This window comes from Malaclemys terrapin, chromosome 1 (genome assembly GCF_027887155.1).
Source record: "Malaclemys terrapin pileata isolate rMalTer1 chromosome 1, rMalTer1.hap1, whole genome shotgun sequence".
Classification (NCBI taxonomy): Eukaryota; Metazoa; Chordata; order Testudines; family Emydidae; genus Malaclemys; species Malaclemys terrapin.
In genome coordinates, this window is record NC_071505.1 from 125138086 (window position 1) to 125153296 (window position 15211).

At 43.4% G+C, this 15211-nt stretch overlaps 1 protein-coding gene across 5 annotated transcripts in view; it reads right to left on the reverse strand.

The window, feature by feature from the left end:
- The window catches only part of PHF21B (PHD finger protein 21B), a 219981-nt gene that overhangs the window by 145237 nt on the left and 59533 nt on the right, over window positions 1-15211 (reverse strand). The window lies entirely within an intron of this gene.

Here is a 15211-nt window from a genome sequence, read left to right on the forward strand (position 1 = left end):
TATCTGTCAAGACGAGGCCTAATATAAAATTACCTCATGTTTGATACACTTTTTGAGTTAGGAAATGGTTATCTACATTTAGAAATCCCAACAATGTTTTAGTACTGATAGCATGAAAGCTTCAGCGTATGTCTCTCAAATAGCAGCTCCCCATGATCACACAGCTTTTTTCCCCTCTACACATTATAGTTAGGTTTGTACTGGTGCTCACCATTCTATTCCCTAGTGTTATTTGCTGGCTGTAGCAGACACCAACTAGTACCCCATCTTGTGTTTTATCTGTTAGAACAGTGGTTTTCAAACTGTGGGTCGCGACCCAGTACTGAGTCGTGGAATATAAGGCAATGGGTCACGGCGGCTCTGGTCAGAATGGAATGTAAGGCATTAAAAGTCCCGTCGGCGGTGCTGTCCGGCTAAGGCAGGCTAGTCCCTGTTCTGACACCACGCTGTGCCTCAGAAGCGGCCAGCAACAGTCCCGGCTCCTAGGTGGGGGTGCCATGGGGCTCCATGCACTGCCCCTGCCCCGAGCACCGGCTCTGCACTCCCATTGGCCGGGAAAGGGCCTCCACCTGAGGGGGTTGTGGTGCCTGCGGGCGTGCCTCCGCCTAGGAGCCGGACCTGCTGTTGGCTGCTTCTGGGGCGAAGCACAGTCCATGGTGCCAGGACAGGCAGGAAGCCTGCCTTAGCACCCCCGCTGCACCACTGACTGGGAGTCGCCCGAGGTAAATCCATGTCCCAACCCCGTGCGCCAATCCCCTGTCCCAGCCCTGAGCCCCCCCCCCCAAACCTGGAACCCCTTCCTGCACCCCAAACCCCTCATCCCCAGCCTCACCATAGAGCCTGCACCCCCAGCCCAGAGCCCTGACCCCTGAACCCCTTCTGTACCTCAAAACCCTCATCCCCGGCCCCAGCCCAGAGCCTGCACCCCCAGCCCAGAGCCCTGACCCATTCCCACACACCAACCCTCTGCCTCAGCCCAGAGCTCCCTCCTACACCCTGAACCCCTCATTCCCAGCCCCACCCTGCAGCCTTCACGCCAACCTCTGCCCCAGCACTGAGCCCCTCCCACATCCCAAACTCCTCATTCCCAGCTCCATTGTGTCGCGGGCATCAACAATTTTCTTCAACAGGGTCGCCAGAAAAAAAGTTTGAAAAGCACTGTGTTAGATTATTGATCCATAAGCATTGATCCTCCTCCTTTGTCTAGTTGATCCTTCCTAAATTGGTTATAACCATTTGTTTATTACATCCCAATCAAGTGAGTCATTGGCAAGAGGTTTCAGTAATACCAACTAGATCAAATTTATGCTCAGAAATGAGCAAATTGCAATTCCTTTTGTTTGTTACCAAGGCTCCTAGCATTACTGCATAGGCAATAAATATCTCAGTTATATGTAGTGATAAGCATTATGATGTCACAAATAGCGGATTATGACTTCAGCTGTGCAATAAAGAGCAGGAGCAGATTAAATCATAAACAAGATATCTGTCTCCACACAAATGTCTTTAACAGTAAAGAATACAACAAGATGCTAAAACCTAACCATATAATATCAGATATAGCAACATAATTGGGTCTACATCAAATGTACTTCAAGGATTTCAATGCAGAGTCAGCAACTCTTTAAACGTCAACATGATGTTGACACACACTCAAAACTTCTATCAACTTCACTGTGATTTTCGCATGAAAAATGATGGGAAGTTCAGACCCAGCCGTATACTGTGGGATCCCCTGAAGATTTATAATGATTTCAGCTAGGGAAGAAGGAACGATACCTGGTGAACTCCTAAAGCAAAAAAAAAAAAGTATTCTCATGCAAATTTCCTTGGTAATAGAACATAGGAGACGAGAAATACAGGCCATAAGTTATATAAATTTTATATGCCTGTCTTAGTTATTTCTGTAACACCAGGCATCATATAATCTAAATATCTGAACAGAATTGTCTCTAAAGAGAGCGTGTCTTCTAGATTTCCGGGAGCCATCAGTAGATCTATAAACAATAACAAACACAGAACCTGATCCTACTCTCACTGAAGTCAATGAGAATTTTGCCATTGACTTGAATGGGAGCAGGACTGGATCCATAAAAGGAGTAAGTGTTTGCAGCATAGCTGTAGAATTGTTATTGCTCTGTTCTAAGAAACCTCAAATCCATGACCATGCAATCTTTATTCATGTATGAAACAAATACTTTGCAAGGATGCGCTTTTTTTCTTGTCGATGAGCAGTTGAATTCCTACAGTAATAGGTCTTTTAATTCCCAGGCCTGGTTAAGCTGCAGAATGGCTGCCTTTGAATTTGCATGAGTCTATTTAATTGATGTTATATGTGTCAAGGGAGGAAAGCATACTCAAAATTGTAACAGGTAGGGTTCATCTTGTATCTCTGCCTCAGGATCTTTCAAAGTGGCAGTTTCTTGCATATTAACCTGATCATATTGCTTAGTATTTAAACAAAACAAAAATCAAAAATTTACCATTTGATCCTACTGGCATCATGGCCAGATTTCCAAATGTGTTCTGCATCCAGTATCTCCTACTCAAAACAATCAGAACCGCTGCATGCTGAGAACTTTTCAAAATCCAATATTGCCCCGAACACACAAAACAATTATTCTGAACTTTTGTACTTGCAATCCTTCTGGCTTGATATTTTATTCCTGCAATATTAACGTGAGTTTCACTTCAATATTAGCTGTCATCTCTAATACTTACCTTTGCAAACATAATTCATTTAATTAGTAAATTGTTTAGGGCCTTTTAAGTTATTTTTTTCAAGGCTTATTAAACATTTGTCAGGCGCATTCTAACAGAATGCACATCCCAGCAATGCTTGGGATTTGATGATCTCAGATACATATTAATCTTGCCCCAGCAAAGCAAAGTAGTTACTGAAAAGGGCAAGCTCCAGTTAGCACCTTGTCAACATGCTTGCACAACAATAAGCAGTTACTCCCAAGTATAAGCCTGTTGAATCCAACAGTCAGCAGGAATCTCACATTGACTCCAGAGGGGCTACTCATGTGAGTAACTGCTCATCATTGTGAATAAGGGGGTCACAATCTGGCCCAGTGGAATTACACTCAGGTAAAACCTGTGTAATAAATGGGACCAGAATTAGACTCATTGTGCCTCTGGAAGAAGCTAAAAGAAACACAATGTCTCCTTGAGTGCCCGTGGATCACACACAGTAGCAGTCATTGCTACACCCTTTAACAGGAAGCAGTGAGATGCCCCCCCATGCTGGCCCAGCAGAAGCTTTACATACCCTTATCACTTCTTTACCTCTTACAAAGAGTGCAAGGATGGGAACTGTAGCCTGTTCCTTGAACCCTCTTCCTAAATTGCATACCAATACAATTTTAGGAAAAACAGGTGCTACTGCTCCTTTAACAGAATAGTGTCCTTTGTTCCACCATGTCTCTAGCACATTTCGAATGGCCTTCTTTGCACTTGAAATAAAATACAGGAGACCAAACATCATTTTTAAGTCTCTGAAACAGTAACTGCACTAGCAATTTGTAGCAATAAAGACCCCCTCCATGGTCTACAGCAATAAGTAGTGCATGCAATTTGCTCAAAGTCAGATTACAGGCTGTTAGCAAAGGGACCTTTATTGAATTAAATCATCCCAATCCTTTTTTTTTTCCTGGCCAAAGACTGTGATGCTACAGATGTCTAAAGTGAGAGGTCAGCAGTTGACCATCCAGAGATGAAGACCTTATTTATATGAACAACAATTAACTCGGCAATAATGCTACAGAGTTGAAAACCCTGAAGATATTGAAAGCAAACAGAACCGTTTTAATGGTTTTTCAGTGTTTGCTTGTACATGACAGCTGCTTTTTAAATTTAATCATTGCAGTACACATTTTTTTCCACCATACATAGTAACGGTGGCATTCTCCCACTGAGAGCTACTGGCTTGAATGCCAACACTGAAAGAAGTTTTATTTTACTGAGAAACATGAATGCTAAGGAGAACAATTTGATCATCATATGAGTAAAGGCCTTTGTTTGCTGCAGTTTCCTGGATTATCGGATGTAAGGGGGTGGGAGGGGAGATTAAAAATAATAAGCCCAAGTAAAAAAGAAAACTTCAATTCTAGCATATCTGTGGGTTTTAAACACCATGCTGAACGAAAAGATCAATTCCCTATTCTTCGTAAAGAGTGTGCTCTTTGTGTGATGTGCTGTCCTTTCAGTAACATAGCAGCTCTAGGAGAGTAAAAGCTAGAAAATGCTACTAGCCATGGTGTCTTCTAATTGCACATGATTTTGGGTCTGATCCTGTGACGTGCTGTGTCGCCTCAAATGCCATTGATTTCAGTGGGAGGTGAGAGTGCTCAGCACCTCACAGGAGCTCTCTTTTTTTAAAGTGATATTCTTATTAAATGTGAATAGAGCATTCTCCTGAGCAGGATAACTTTTAATAGAAATGATGAAATAACATTCATAAAGCAGCTCTAAGGAAAATATAAGAAACACCATGTGTCTGAACTGTAAAATACCACACCACACTAAACACAATGGACCATTCTCATTTCAGCAAGCTTGCTGAAGCCAGTGTAGTTAAATGAGGGGTGAATTTGGCCCCATGTTGCTAAGGTAGATGGTGGCAGGGTGTGCAGAGCCAGAAAGGTCTTATTCCCCTGCTGGACCAATACAAACAATTACTTTGGAAATGGAATCAAGTTGAGGATGTCAGAGGGAGCACTAAGGTTACCAAATCTTGTCTGTGTTAAAAGGAAGGAGAGTGCTGCTTCAACAGCTGTTCCCAACAGCTTTGTTACAAATTTATGAAGTGGAAGTCCTGACACAGAAACCCGAGATGAAGTCAACTCCCTTACTCTGTCAAGTGCATATTTTTCTCATTATTCAACACTTAACAGGGATGACAGCCAAGATTAAATAGTCAGTCATCTTCTGCGCCATTATGGCTCCTGCATGATTGCTTCAAATTAAATCTAACAGTCAATGAAATAGTCAATATTTAATTTACTCATTGCAGGTGGCGATTTAGCCTCAGTTACGATATTGTTTAATGACAGAAATATTGATATTTATCACTTTTTATGGGTCTGCAAATATATGCTGTTCCTCTATTAAGCAAAATGTCCTTGCAGCTTTAAGTCGCTCTTCGGAGAGTAGATTTTGTCATAGCTAAAGTCATTTTCCTTTTAACTGTTTTCTGGGCACTAGTCATCAGTGACAAGGAGAAACAGTGGCTGTGAGTCCCTGCACAACCTGACAGGTGAGAGACTCATGACAGTATCTACACTTAGGTTTTCCAAGACCATGTTTTCATTTGTTCGCTACACATCTAGCAGAACAGTTGAATTTAGAAAGACCTAATGTATCAATGACAGCCCAAGGCGTTCAGGGTTAATTTCTACTCTTTTTGACCTCCCTGGCTTAGTTAAATAAAAGCCATTACACAGTTGGGAGAGTTCTAGTAGAAACAGCTTCCGTGACATTCATTACTGACCTTTTGACAACTTAGAGGATTGAGAGAATTTTTAGCACCGTTTCCATAGGAAAAAAAGCAACACTGATTCTTTCCCCAGATGCTCTGCTGCATCTTCTCACTATGTTAGTTAGTAGTAGTTGGGTGAATCTTGGACAGTTACTACTGAGAGACGCCTAGTGTGCACTACAGACTTTACATATAAATGTTTTTCTACTATTTAACCAGTATTGTTGCAAAGGCAGGTGAAGAATGGAGTTTTTCCATGGAATCCACACAGTTACTACTATCCAGGAAACCTCATTCCCTCTGGCATACAAAATTTAAAGCCTGCTTAGAGTCAGAGATGAAATGGAGCTACTCGGTATTCAACTACTTCCCTGCCCTGGCCAGTAAAGGACATAGGACCAAATCCTATAGCCACTGCACTCACTGGGAGATTTGCTTGTGTAAAGAGTGAAGGCCAAGTCATCACATTGGGATGGGCTTTCAGAACGGGCAGGAAATGCTGCAAGTACCAACCCAATGTGGCCCTTTTGGTGCAAAAGGTCAACAGATGTGCACAATGGGGTGAAATGTACATAAGCCCCTATGTGCTTTAATAACTAAACAGTTTTGTGGGATGAGGCCTGAGGAGAGCCATTCCCCATATCCTCAGTCCCTGGGGAGATTTCCTCAAGTTGAGCCTCTCAGCATTATTTGGTACAGAATTCCCTTCTGTAATGTGAAAGCCAGCAGCAGGTAGCTTCCCTCACTGTAGAGGCATAGCTTAACCAGCTAGCATGTAGGGGGGTTCCACCTATCTCCCTCTCCTTCCCACCCACCAGCTTGGTGCGAGCAGTAACAGACCCACAATACTCGCTTATTCTTGCGCCCAAGGCCCAGGACTATAAAGGGAAATCTTAGTCCCTCTTATGTGCCTTCACAGTCAAGCAAACCAAGGAACAATCCAGCCCTAAGAAAAGATTTCAACTAGGGCTGTCTAGTAATTAAAAAAATTAATTGTGATTAATCGCGCGATTAATCACAGTGTTAATAATAGAATACCATTTCTTTAAATATTTTTGGATGTTTTCTACATTTTCAAATATATTGATTTCAGTTACAACACAGAATACAAAGTGTACAGTGCTCGCTTTCTACTTATTTTTGATTACAAGTATTTGCACTATAAAAAAAACCCAAAAGAAATAGTATTTTTCAATTCACCTGATACAAGTACTGTAGTGCACTCTCTTTATCATGAAAGTTGAACTTAAAAATGTAGAATTATGTACAAAAAAACTGCATTAAAAATAAAACAATGTAAAATTTTACAGCCTGTAAGTCCACTCAGTCCTACTTCTTGTTCAGCCAATCGCTCAGACTAACAAGTTTACATGTACAGGAGATAATGCTGCCCACTTCTTGTTTACAATGACACCTGAAAGTGAGAACAGGTGTTTTCATGGCACTGTTATAGTCAGCGTCACAAAATATTTACGTGCCAGATGCGCTAAAGATTCACATGTCCGTCCATGCTTCAATTACCATTCCAGGGGACATGCGTCCATACTGATGACAGGTTCTGCTCGATAACAAGCCAAAGCAGTGCGGACTAGCGCATGTTCATTTTCATTTCTGAGTCGGATGCCACCAGCAGAAGGTTGATTTTCTTTTTTGGTGGTTCAGGTTCTGTAGTTTCTGCATCAGAGTGTTGCTCTTTTAAGACATCTGAAAGCATGCTCCACACTTCATCCCTCTCAGATTTTGGAAGGTACTTCAGATTCTTAAATCTTGGGTCAAGTGCTGTAGCTATCTTCAGAAATCTCACATTGATACCTTCTTTGTGTTTTGTCAAATCTGCAGTGAAAGTGTTCTTAAAATGAACAACATGTGCTGGGTCATCATCCGAGACTACTATAACATGAAATATATGGCAGAATGTGGGTAAAACAGAGCAGGGGACATACAATTTTCCCCCTAGGAGTTCAGTCACAAATTGAATTAACGCATTATTTTTTTAACAAGCAACACCAGCATGTCCTCTGGAATGGTGGCCAAAGCATGAAGGGCCATACGAATGTTTAGCATATCTGGCACATAAATACCTTGCAATACTGGCTACAAAAGTGCCATGCAAATGCCTGTTCTCATTTTCTAGTGACATTGCAAATAAGAAGAGGGTAGAATTATCTCCTGTAAATATAAACAAACTTGTCTGTCTTAGCGATTGGCTGAACAAGAAGTAGGACTGAGTGGACTTGTAGGCTCTGAAGTTTTATATTGTTTTGTTTTTCAGTGCACTTATGTAACAAAAAAACACCTATATTTGTAAATTGCACTTTCACGACAAAGAGATTGCACTACAGCACTTATATAAGGTGAATTGAAAAATACTATTTCTTTTGTCATTTTTACAGTGCAAATATTTATAATAAAAAATAATACACACTTTGATTTCAATTACAACACAGAATACAATATATATGAAAATGTAGAAAAAATATTTAATAAATTTCAATTGGTATTCTATTATTTAACAGTGCAATTAATCGCGATTATTTTTTTTAATCACGATTAATTTTTTTATGTTAATCATGTGAGTTAACTGCTATTAATTGATAGCCCTAATTACCACCCATAGCAATTAAATGGTAGATAGGGAAAGTTTCAGAAAATATGTTCTTGTTTCTTGTAAGTAAATTGGTTAACAATCTGCTTTGGGATTAATTTGGGTAACAATCTGCTTTGTTAATCATATGTTTGCATATACTTGTCGGGAATTCCATGTGTTGTGTACGTAATTATAGAATGCGCAGTTATGATAATTTGCTGTCTATAATTTTAGAGCTGGTTGAAAAATTGAAATGTTTTTCATGAAAATGTCCATGAAAGACATTTGTCCCTGTTTTTCATTGAAAAAAAAATTTTTTTTTTTAACCTGTTCTATAGTTGGCCAAAAAAACAAGACACATTTTGTCCATGTTTTTCATCCAAAATTTTCAAAAATTAAATTTTGGGGCCAGATACAATTTTTCTTTCTTTATAAAACTGAAATAATTTAAATTAAATCAAATGTTTGGGAAGGGAGCACAGAGGGTATAACAGGTGCACATCACCATTTTATACCTATATGTGCTATACCCAAGGTCTGGGCATATGGCGTGTCCCACAGGCATGCAGGCCAAGGGCAATCTAGCCCAGAATGAAGCTCTCCTTTACAGTCAACATGAATGTATTTAAAATCTGACTTCACGTTTGCCACAAGTGGTTTGAAATTTCACAGTCTCTTTATATTGAGCCCAATTCTGCCATCCCTACATGCTTTTTGAGTGGTCCCTTGCTTTGTGAGTAGTTCCATTGATTAGAGTTGGACTAGTTGTAGAGAAGAGTACTATTCAACATGAGCGAGAGAATCTACTTCTCCGGAGCGGTAAACCTAAGCGCCAGATTTTCAAAAGTTCCCACAATCAGGGCCAGATTTGTGAAAAAGCGCTGTACATTGGGTGCTGAGGTCTATTGAAAATCTGGCCATAAGTATTACAGAGGGAGCCACTGGGTATTGTGACAAAGTTCCTCCTCTATCTTGGTGGGTCCTGCGCTTATTGGTGGATTTTCTTGCCTCAGAGATTCACCATGTGGGTTGGGGAACAGTGCAGAGACCTTCCCCTCTGGAAGAACCCACAGTCCAGGTCAATTGGGAGGTTTGGGGGGGACCGGGCCCACCCTCTACTCCAGGTTCCAGCCCAGGGCCCTGTGGACTGCAGCTGTCTATAGTGCCTCCTGTAACAGCTGCATGACAGCTACAACTCCCTGGGCTACTTCCCCATGGCCTCCTTCAAACACCTTCCTTATTCTCACCAGAGGACCTTCCTCCTGGTGTGTGATAACGCTTGTGTTCCTCAGTCCTCCAGCAGCACACCCTCTCACTCTCAGCTCCTCGCGCCTCTTGCTCCCAGCTCCTCACACTCGCACCACAAACTGAAGTGAGCTCCTTTTAAAACCCAGGTGCCCTGATTAGCCTGCCTTAATTGATTCTAGCAGCTTCTTCTTAATTGGCTCCAGGTGTCCTAATTAGCCTGCCTGCCTTAACTGGTTCTAGCAGGTTCCTGATTACTCTAGTGCAGCCCCTGCTCTGGTCACTCAGGGAACAGAAAACTACTCATCCAGTGACCAGTATATTTGCCCTCTACCAGACTCTTGTACCCCACTGGTCTGGGTCTGTCACAGTATTGAGCACTTTTGAAAATCTAGCCCTAACAGCATGATCTAGCCCTTTGGTTGGCTATAAGGTGTGATTTCCTGAACTCACTCTCCCCCTCAAATGTAACATTATAATGAAGCTATTTAATATTGGTTCACGTTTATGGGCATATTTGGCTATATTGTCTGTGATGATTCATTGTGGATATATTTCAGACTATCCAATGGGCTCCTAGTCTTTCAACACAAACATGCCACCAGGTACCGTTAACCCCAGGCAGGGGAATGATTATGAGAATATTAAGTAAAGGCATTGCTAGGTAACCTGTTCTTTGCTTGGAAGCCAACATGTAGTCATGAGTGAACACTGAATGATTTGAAAGCTAGATTCTGCTGCTCATTTTTTTAAGCTGCTGGGGCCACTCAAAAAATGTGTTGCTTGGGGTAATAAAATCTGCCTTTTAATGTTTAGGTTTCATCTTACTAAAAACTGCAAAGGATGCATGTGATTGAGTCAGCAAAAGTTGGGCCTGCTCCTCAGTCTTTCCAAAAGCAAGAACACCTGCAGATTTCCTCTCCTACAAAGGAGGCTTCGTAAATTACATCTTCGAAAGAATGTTTCTCAGAGCATCACAGGCAAAAATAGCACACATAGCAAATTGCTGTAGTTGTTACTGCAACTGAAAAATAAAAGGCTTGATTTTGTGTATTTTCTAGGTCACTTACTTTCAACTCTGTGTTGTCTTAAAAACTGACCAAAATGTGAAATTCAAAGGGCCTTCAGCTACTTTTGAAACTCCTCCCTCCAAAGGAATGTGGTCCTTGCCCAGCTTTCAAAGAGATGAAGATCTGTACTGTACTCAGTATGTGATGGCACAAGACAACAAGGGACTTAGGGTACGTCTACAGTACGAAATTAATTCAAACTTATTCTATTCGAATTTTCGGAAGCGATTTTATACATTCAGTGTTGTGTGTAACTCCACCAGAGAGATCCTTTGGGGCCATCTGTCTGCCCCAAGTCAGGATAAAGGAGGAGGGTTGGACGTGGGGCTAGCACCTCCACCCCGTAAAAAAATTAATTTGCTACAGAAACGCCAACAATAGAGATAACAGAGACTTTTAGCCTGGAAAAAGAAGGGCCTTCAACTTGAAGACGCATGACGCTGGGTGGTGAAAGTCGTGAGGAAGCCACTAAGCGGATTACCCTTCTTGCAACTAGGAGGATTACCATCGGTACATGGAACGTGAGGACCATGTACGAGTCATAAAGATGGCGCAGGTCGCAGCAGAGATGAGGAGCAACAACCTGACCCTACTAGGCATTAGCGAGACAAGATGGACGCAAGCTGGACAGAGACGATTGTTGACAGGAGAGCTGTTGCTGTATTCCAGACATGAAGAGAGCGATGCACCCCACACACAGGGAGTAGGCTTCATGTTGTCCAAGCAGGCAAAGAGAGCACTGGTTGGGAGGCACATGGTTCCAGGATCACCACAGCATCCTTCAGAACTAAAATGAAGAGGATTAAGATGAATGTTGTACAGTGCTATGCTCCAACCAATGACAGTGAAGAGGGGTACAGACTATTTTTACAACAGACTTCAGAAAATATTAGAGACTCTCCCAGACAAAGACATTACCATCCTTATGGGAGACTTTAATGCCAAAATTGGACCTGACAACACAGGATATGAACAAGTCATGGGGACCCACGCTCTGGGAGAGATGAGTGAGAATGGAGAGAGATTTGTGGATTTGTGTGCACTTAACAACCTGGTCATAGGAGGTAGCATCTTTCCTCATAAGCGAATCCACAAGAGTACCTGGGTATCGCCAGCAGGCACGATAGAAAACCAGATTGATCATGTCTGTATTAGTAAGAAGTTCAGAAGATCTTTGCAGGACGTTAGAGTTAGAAGAGGAGCAGACGTAGCGTCCGACCATCACTTAGTGGTGGCCAGATTGAAGCTGAAGCTGAAGAAGAACTGGATAGACGCGTCAGATAGAAGAGCGAAGTACAACATCAGCCTTTTGAAGGATCATAAGATCAAGGAAGATTTTGGACTGACACTGAAGAATAAGTTTTCAGTACTACAGGATCGGTCTGAGAAAGAGGAAGACAGTGTATCCAACAGATGGCAGAAAGTGAGAGAGACACTTAGGTCAGCATGCCAGGAAGTGCTTGGAATCAAGAAATACCAGCAGAAAGAGTGGATCACGGCAGAGACCTTGACTAAGATAGAAGATAGAAAGAAGAAGAAGGCAGTAGTTAATAACAGCAGGACTAGAGCAGCAAAGGCTAAAGCACAAGAAAAGTATGCTGAAGCCCATAAAGTAGTGAAGAGGAATATTAGGAAGGATAAGAGAGATTATGTAGATGGACTGGCAGCAGAAGCAGAACAGGCAGCATACAATGGTAATATGAAACAGCTGTATGACATCACCAAGCGACTGTCTGGAAAGTTCAGCAAGCCAGAACGTCCCGTCAAAGACAAGCAGGGAAAGTCTATAACAGAAATAGAACGACAGATGAATAGATGGGCGGAGCACTTTGAGGAACTCCTAAATAGACCAGCACCACTAAATCCACCAGACATTGACCAAGCCAACGAAGACCTTCCAATCAATTGTGATAGACCTACCAGAGATTAGATCAGAAAAGCCATCACTATGATGAAGAACAGGAAGGCGGCTGGACCTGACGATATTCCAGCAGAGGCCCTGAAAGTAGATCTGGATGCTTCAGTGGAAATACTGTACCCCCTTTTTCAGAAGATATGGGAAGAAGTGATTCCGGAAGACTGGAAAGAGGGATACCTTATTAAAATCCCCAAGAAAGGAGACCTCAGCAATTGTGCCAACTACAGAGGAATCACACTTCTGTCGGTGCCAGGGAAGGTCTTCAACCGAGTTCTCTTAGAGAGAATGAAGGATGTCGCCGATCCACAGCTACGAGATGAGCAGGCAGGTTTCCAGCAAAATAGATCATGCACGGACCAGATAGCAACGCTCCGCATCATAGTCGAGCAGTCTATGGAATGGAACTCCTCGTTGTACATCAACTTTGTTGACTATGAGAAAGCATTCGATAGCGTGAATCGAGAGACTCTCTGGAAGCTCCTTCGGCATTATGGCATCCCAGCAAAGGTGGTTAACTTGATTAAGAACTTATATGACGGCATACACTGTAGAGTGATCCATGGAGGGCAGCTTACAAACAGCTTCCAGGTGTGAACCGGAGTCAGACAAGGATCTTTGTTGTCACCATTTCTCTTTCTCCTTGTCATTGATTGGATTATGAAGACATCCACTTATGAGCGCAGGAACGGAATCCAGTGGACGTTGTGGACCCAGCTTGATGACCTGGACTTTGCCGACGACCTTGCACTCCTTTTGCATAGCAAACAACAGATGCAAGAGAAGACTAACGTAGTGGCAGCCACATCATCACAGGTTGGCCTCAACATCCACAAGGACAAGACCAAGATCCTCAAGATTAACTCCATCAGTAACGACCCAGTCACACTGAATGGAAGCCCTCTGGAAGAAGTACAGTCCTTCACCTACCTAGGCAGCATCATCGACCAACAGGGTGGCACGGACGCAGACATCAAAGCAAGGATCAGTAAGGCAAGAGCAGCTTTCTTACAGCTCAAGAACATCTGGAGCTCCAGAGAGCTGTCTTTGGCAACAAAGATTAGACTGTTCAATTAAAACATGAAATCAGTCTTATTGTATGGAGCTGAAACCTGGAGGATAACTAAAACAACCACCAGGAAGATCCAGACCTTCATAAATAGTTGCCTTAGAAGGATTCTCCAGATCCACTGGCCAGACACCATCAGCAACATCTACCTCTTGGAGAGGACCCGTCAACTTCCAGCAGAGGAAGAAATTAGAAGGAGAAGGTGGGGCTGGATAGGACACACACTACGGAAGCAGCCAACTAACATCACTAGACAGGCATTGTGGTGGAACCCCCAAGGCAAGTGGAAAAGAGGCCGTCCAAGAAACACCTGGCGACGCGACCTTCAGGCTGATAGCATAAAAATGGGCTATACCTGGAACCAGCTAGAGCAAATGGCCCAGGATAGAGGACTCTGGAGATCTGTGGTTGGCGGCGCATACCCCGATTGGGGTGATGGGCATGAGTGAGTGAGTGAGAGTGTTGTGTCCCCCCACTAAAGTGCATTAATTCGGTGGAGTGCATCCACAGTACCGAGGCTAGCATCGAATGTTGGAGCGGTGCACTGTGGGAAGCTATCCCACAGTTCCCGCAGTCCCCGCCGCCCATTGGAATTGTGGGTTAAGCCCCGAGTGCATGATGGGGCAAAAACATTCTCACGGGTGTTTCTGGGTGTGTGCCATCACTCGCTCCTCCCTCCCTGAAAGCTACGGCAGACGGCACACTGCCAGCAGATGGTGCAGTACGGAGCACCACCTGTCTCCTATTACTATGAATACACCTCGCATGTCCTCTTGTCTTTCTATCTACTCTTTTATCTAACCATTTCCCGCCTTTTTTCAGCTATCGTGAACCAAGCAGCACAGCTTCCACCACAAACTCTGCTCTCCCACTCTTGCATCGCTAGCTAATTTTTCCATGTTGTCTGTCCTGGGCACCCGTGGAAGCTACAGAAGGCAACAATTCCCCTCCGTTTTTTGGCCATTGTGAACTGAGTCGCACAGCTTCCGCTGCAAACTCTGCTCACGCTTCCGCCGCAAACTCTGCTCTCCCGCTCTTGCAGCTCTAGCGAGCTTCCCGACTCTGTGAAAGCTACAGAAGACAACCATTTACCGCCTTTTATCGGCCATCTTTAACCGAACAGCTCTCCTATGTTTCGCGCCTTTTTTCCAGGATTATTCTTGCAGGTGCCATAGTGTGGCAAGCATGGAGCCCGCTCAGATCTCCGCTGCAGTTTTGACCATTGTAAATACCTCGCACATTATCCAGCAGTCTGTGCAGTACCTGCAAAACCGGGCGAGGAAGCAACGACAGTGCTATTACTTTACTGATGAGGACATGGACACAGATGTTCCTAGAAGCATGGCATGTGGCGATTGGGAGATCATGGTGGCATGATTCCCAGTGGCTGCAAAACGTTCGTATGTGCAGGGCCACTTTCATGGAACTTTGTGACTTGCTGTCCCCTGCCCTGAAGCGCAAAGACACCAAAATGAGAGCAGCCCTCACAGTTGAGAAGCGAGTGGCTATAGCACTGTGGAAGCTTGCAACGCCAGACAGCTACCGGTCAGTCAGGAATCAGTTTGGAGTAGGCAAATCTACTATAGGGGCTGCTGTACTGCAAGTAGCCAATGCAATCATTGACCAGCTGCTATCAAGGGTAGTGACTTTGGGAAAAGTTCAGACCATTGTGGATGGCTTTAATGCGCTGGGGTTCCCTAACTGCGGCGGGGCAATAGATGGAACACATATCCCTATCTTGGTCCCGGCACACCAGGGCGGCCAGTACATAAACCACAAGGGGTTCCATGGTGCTGGAAGCACTGGTGGATCACAAGGAACATTTCACCGACATCAACGTGGG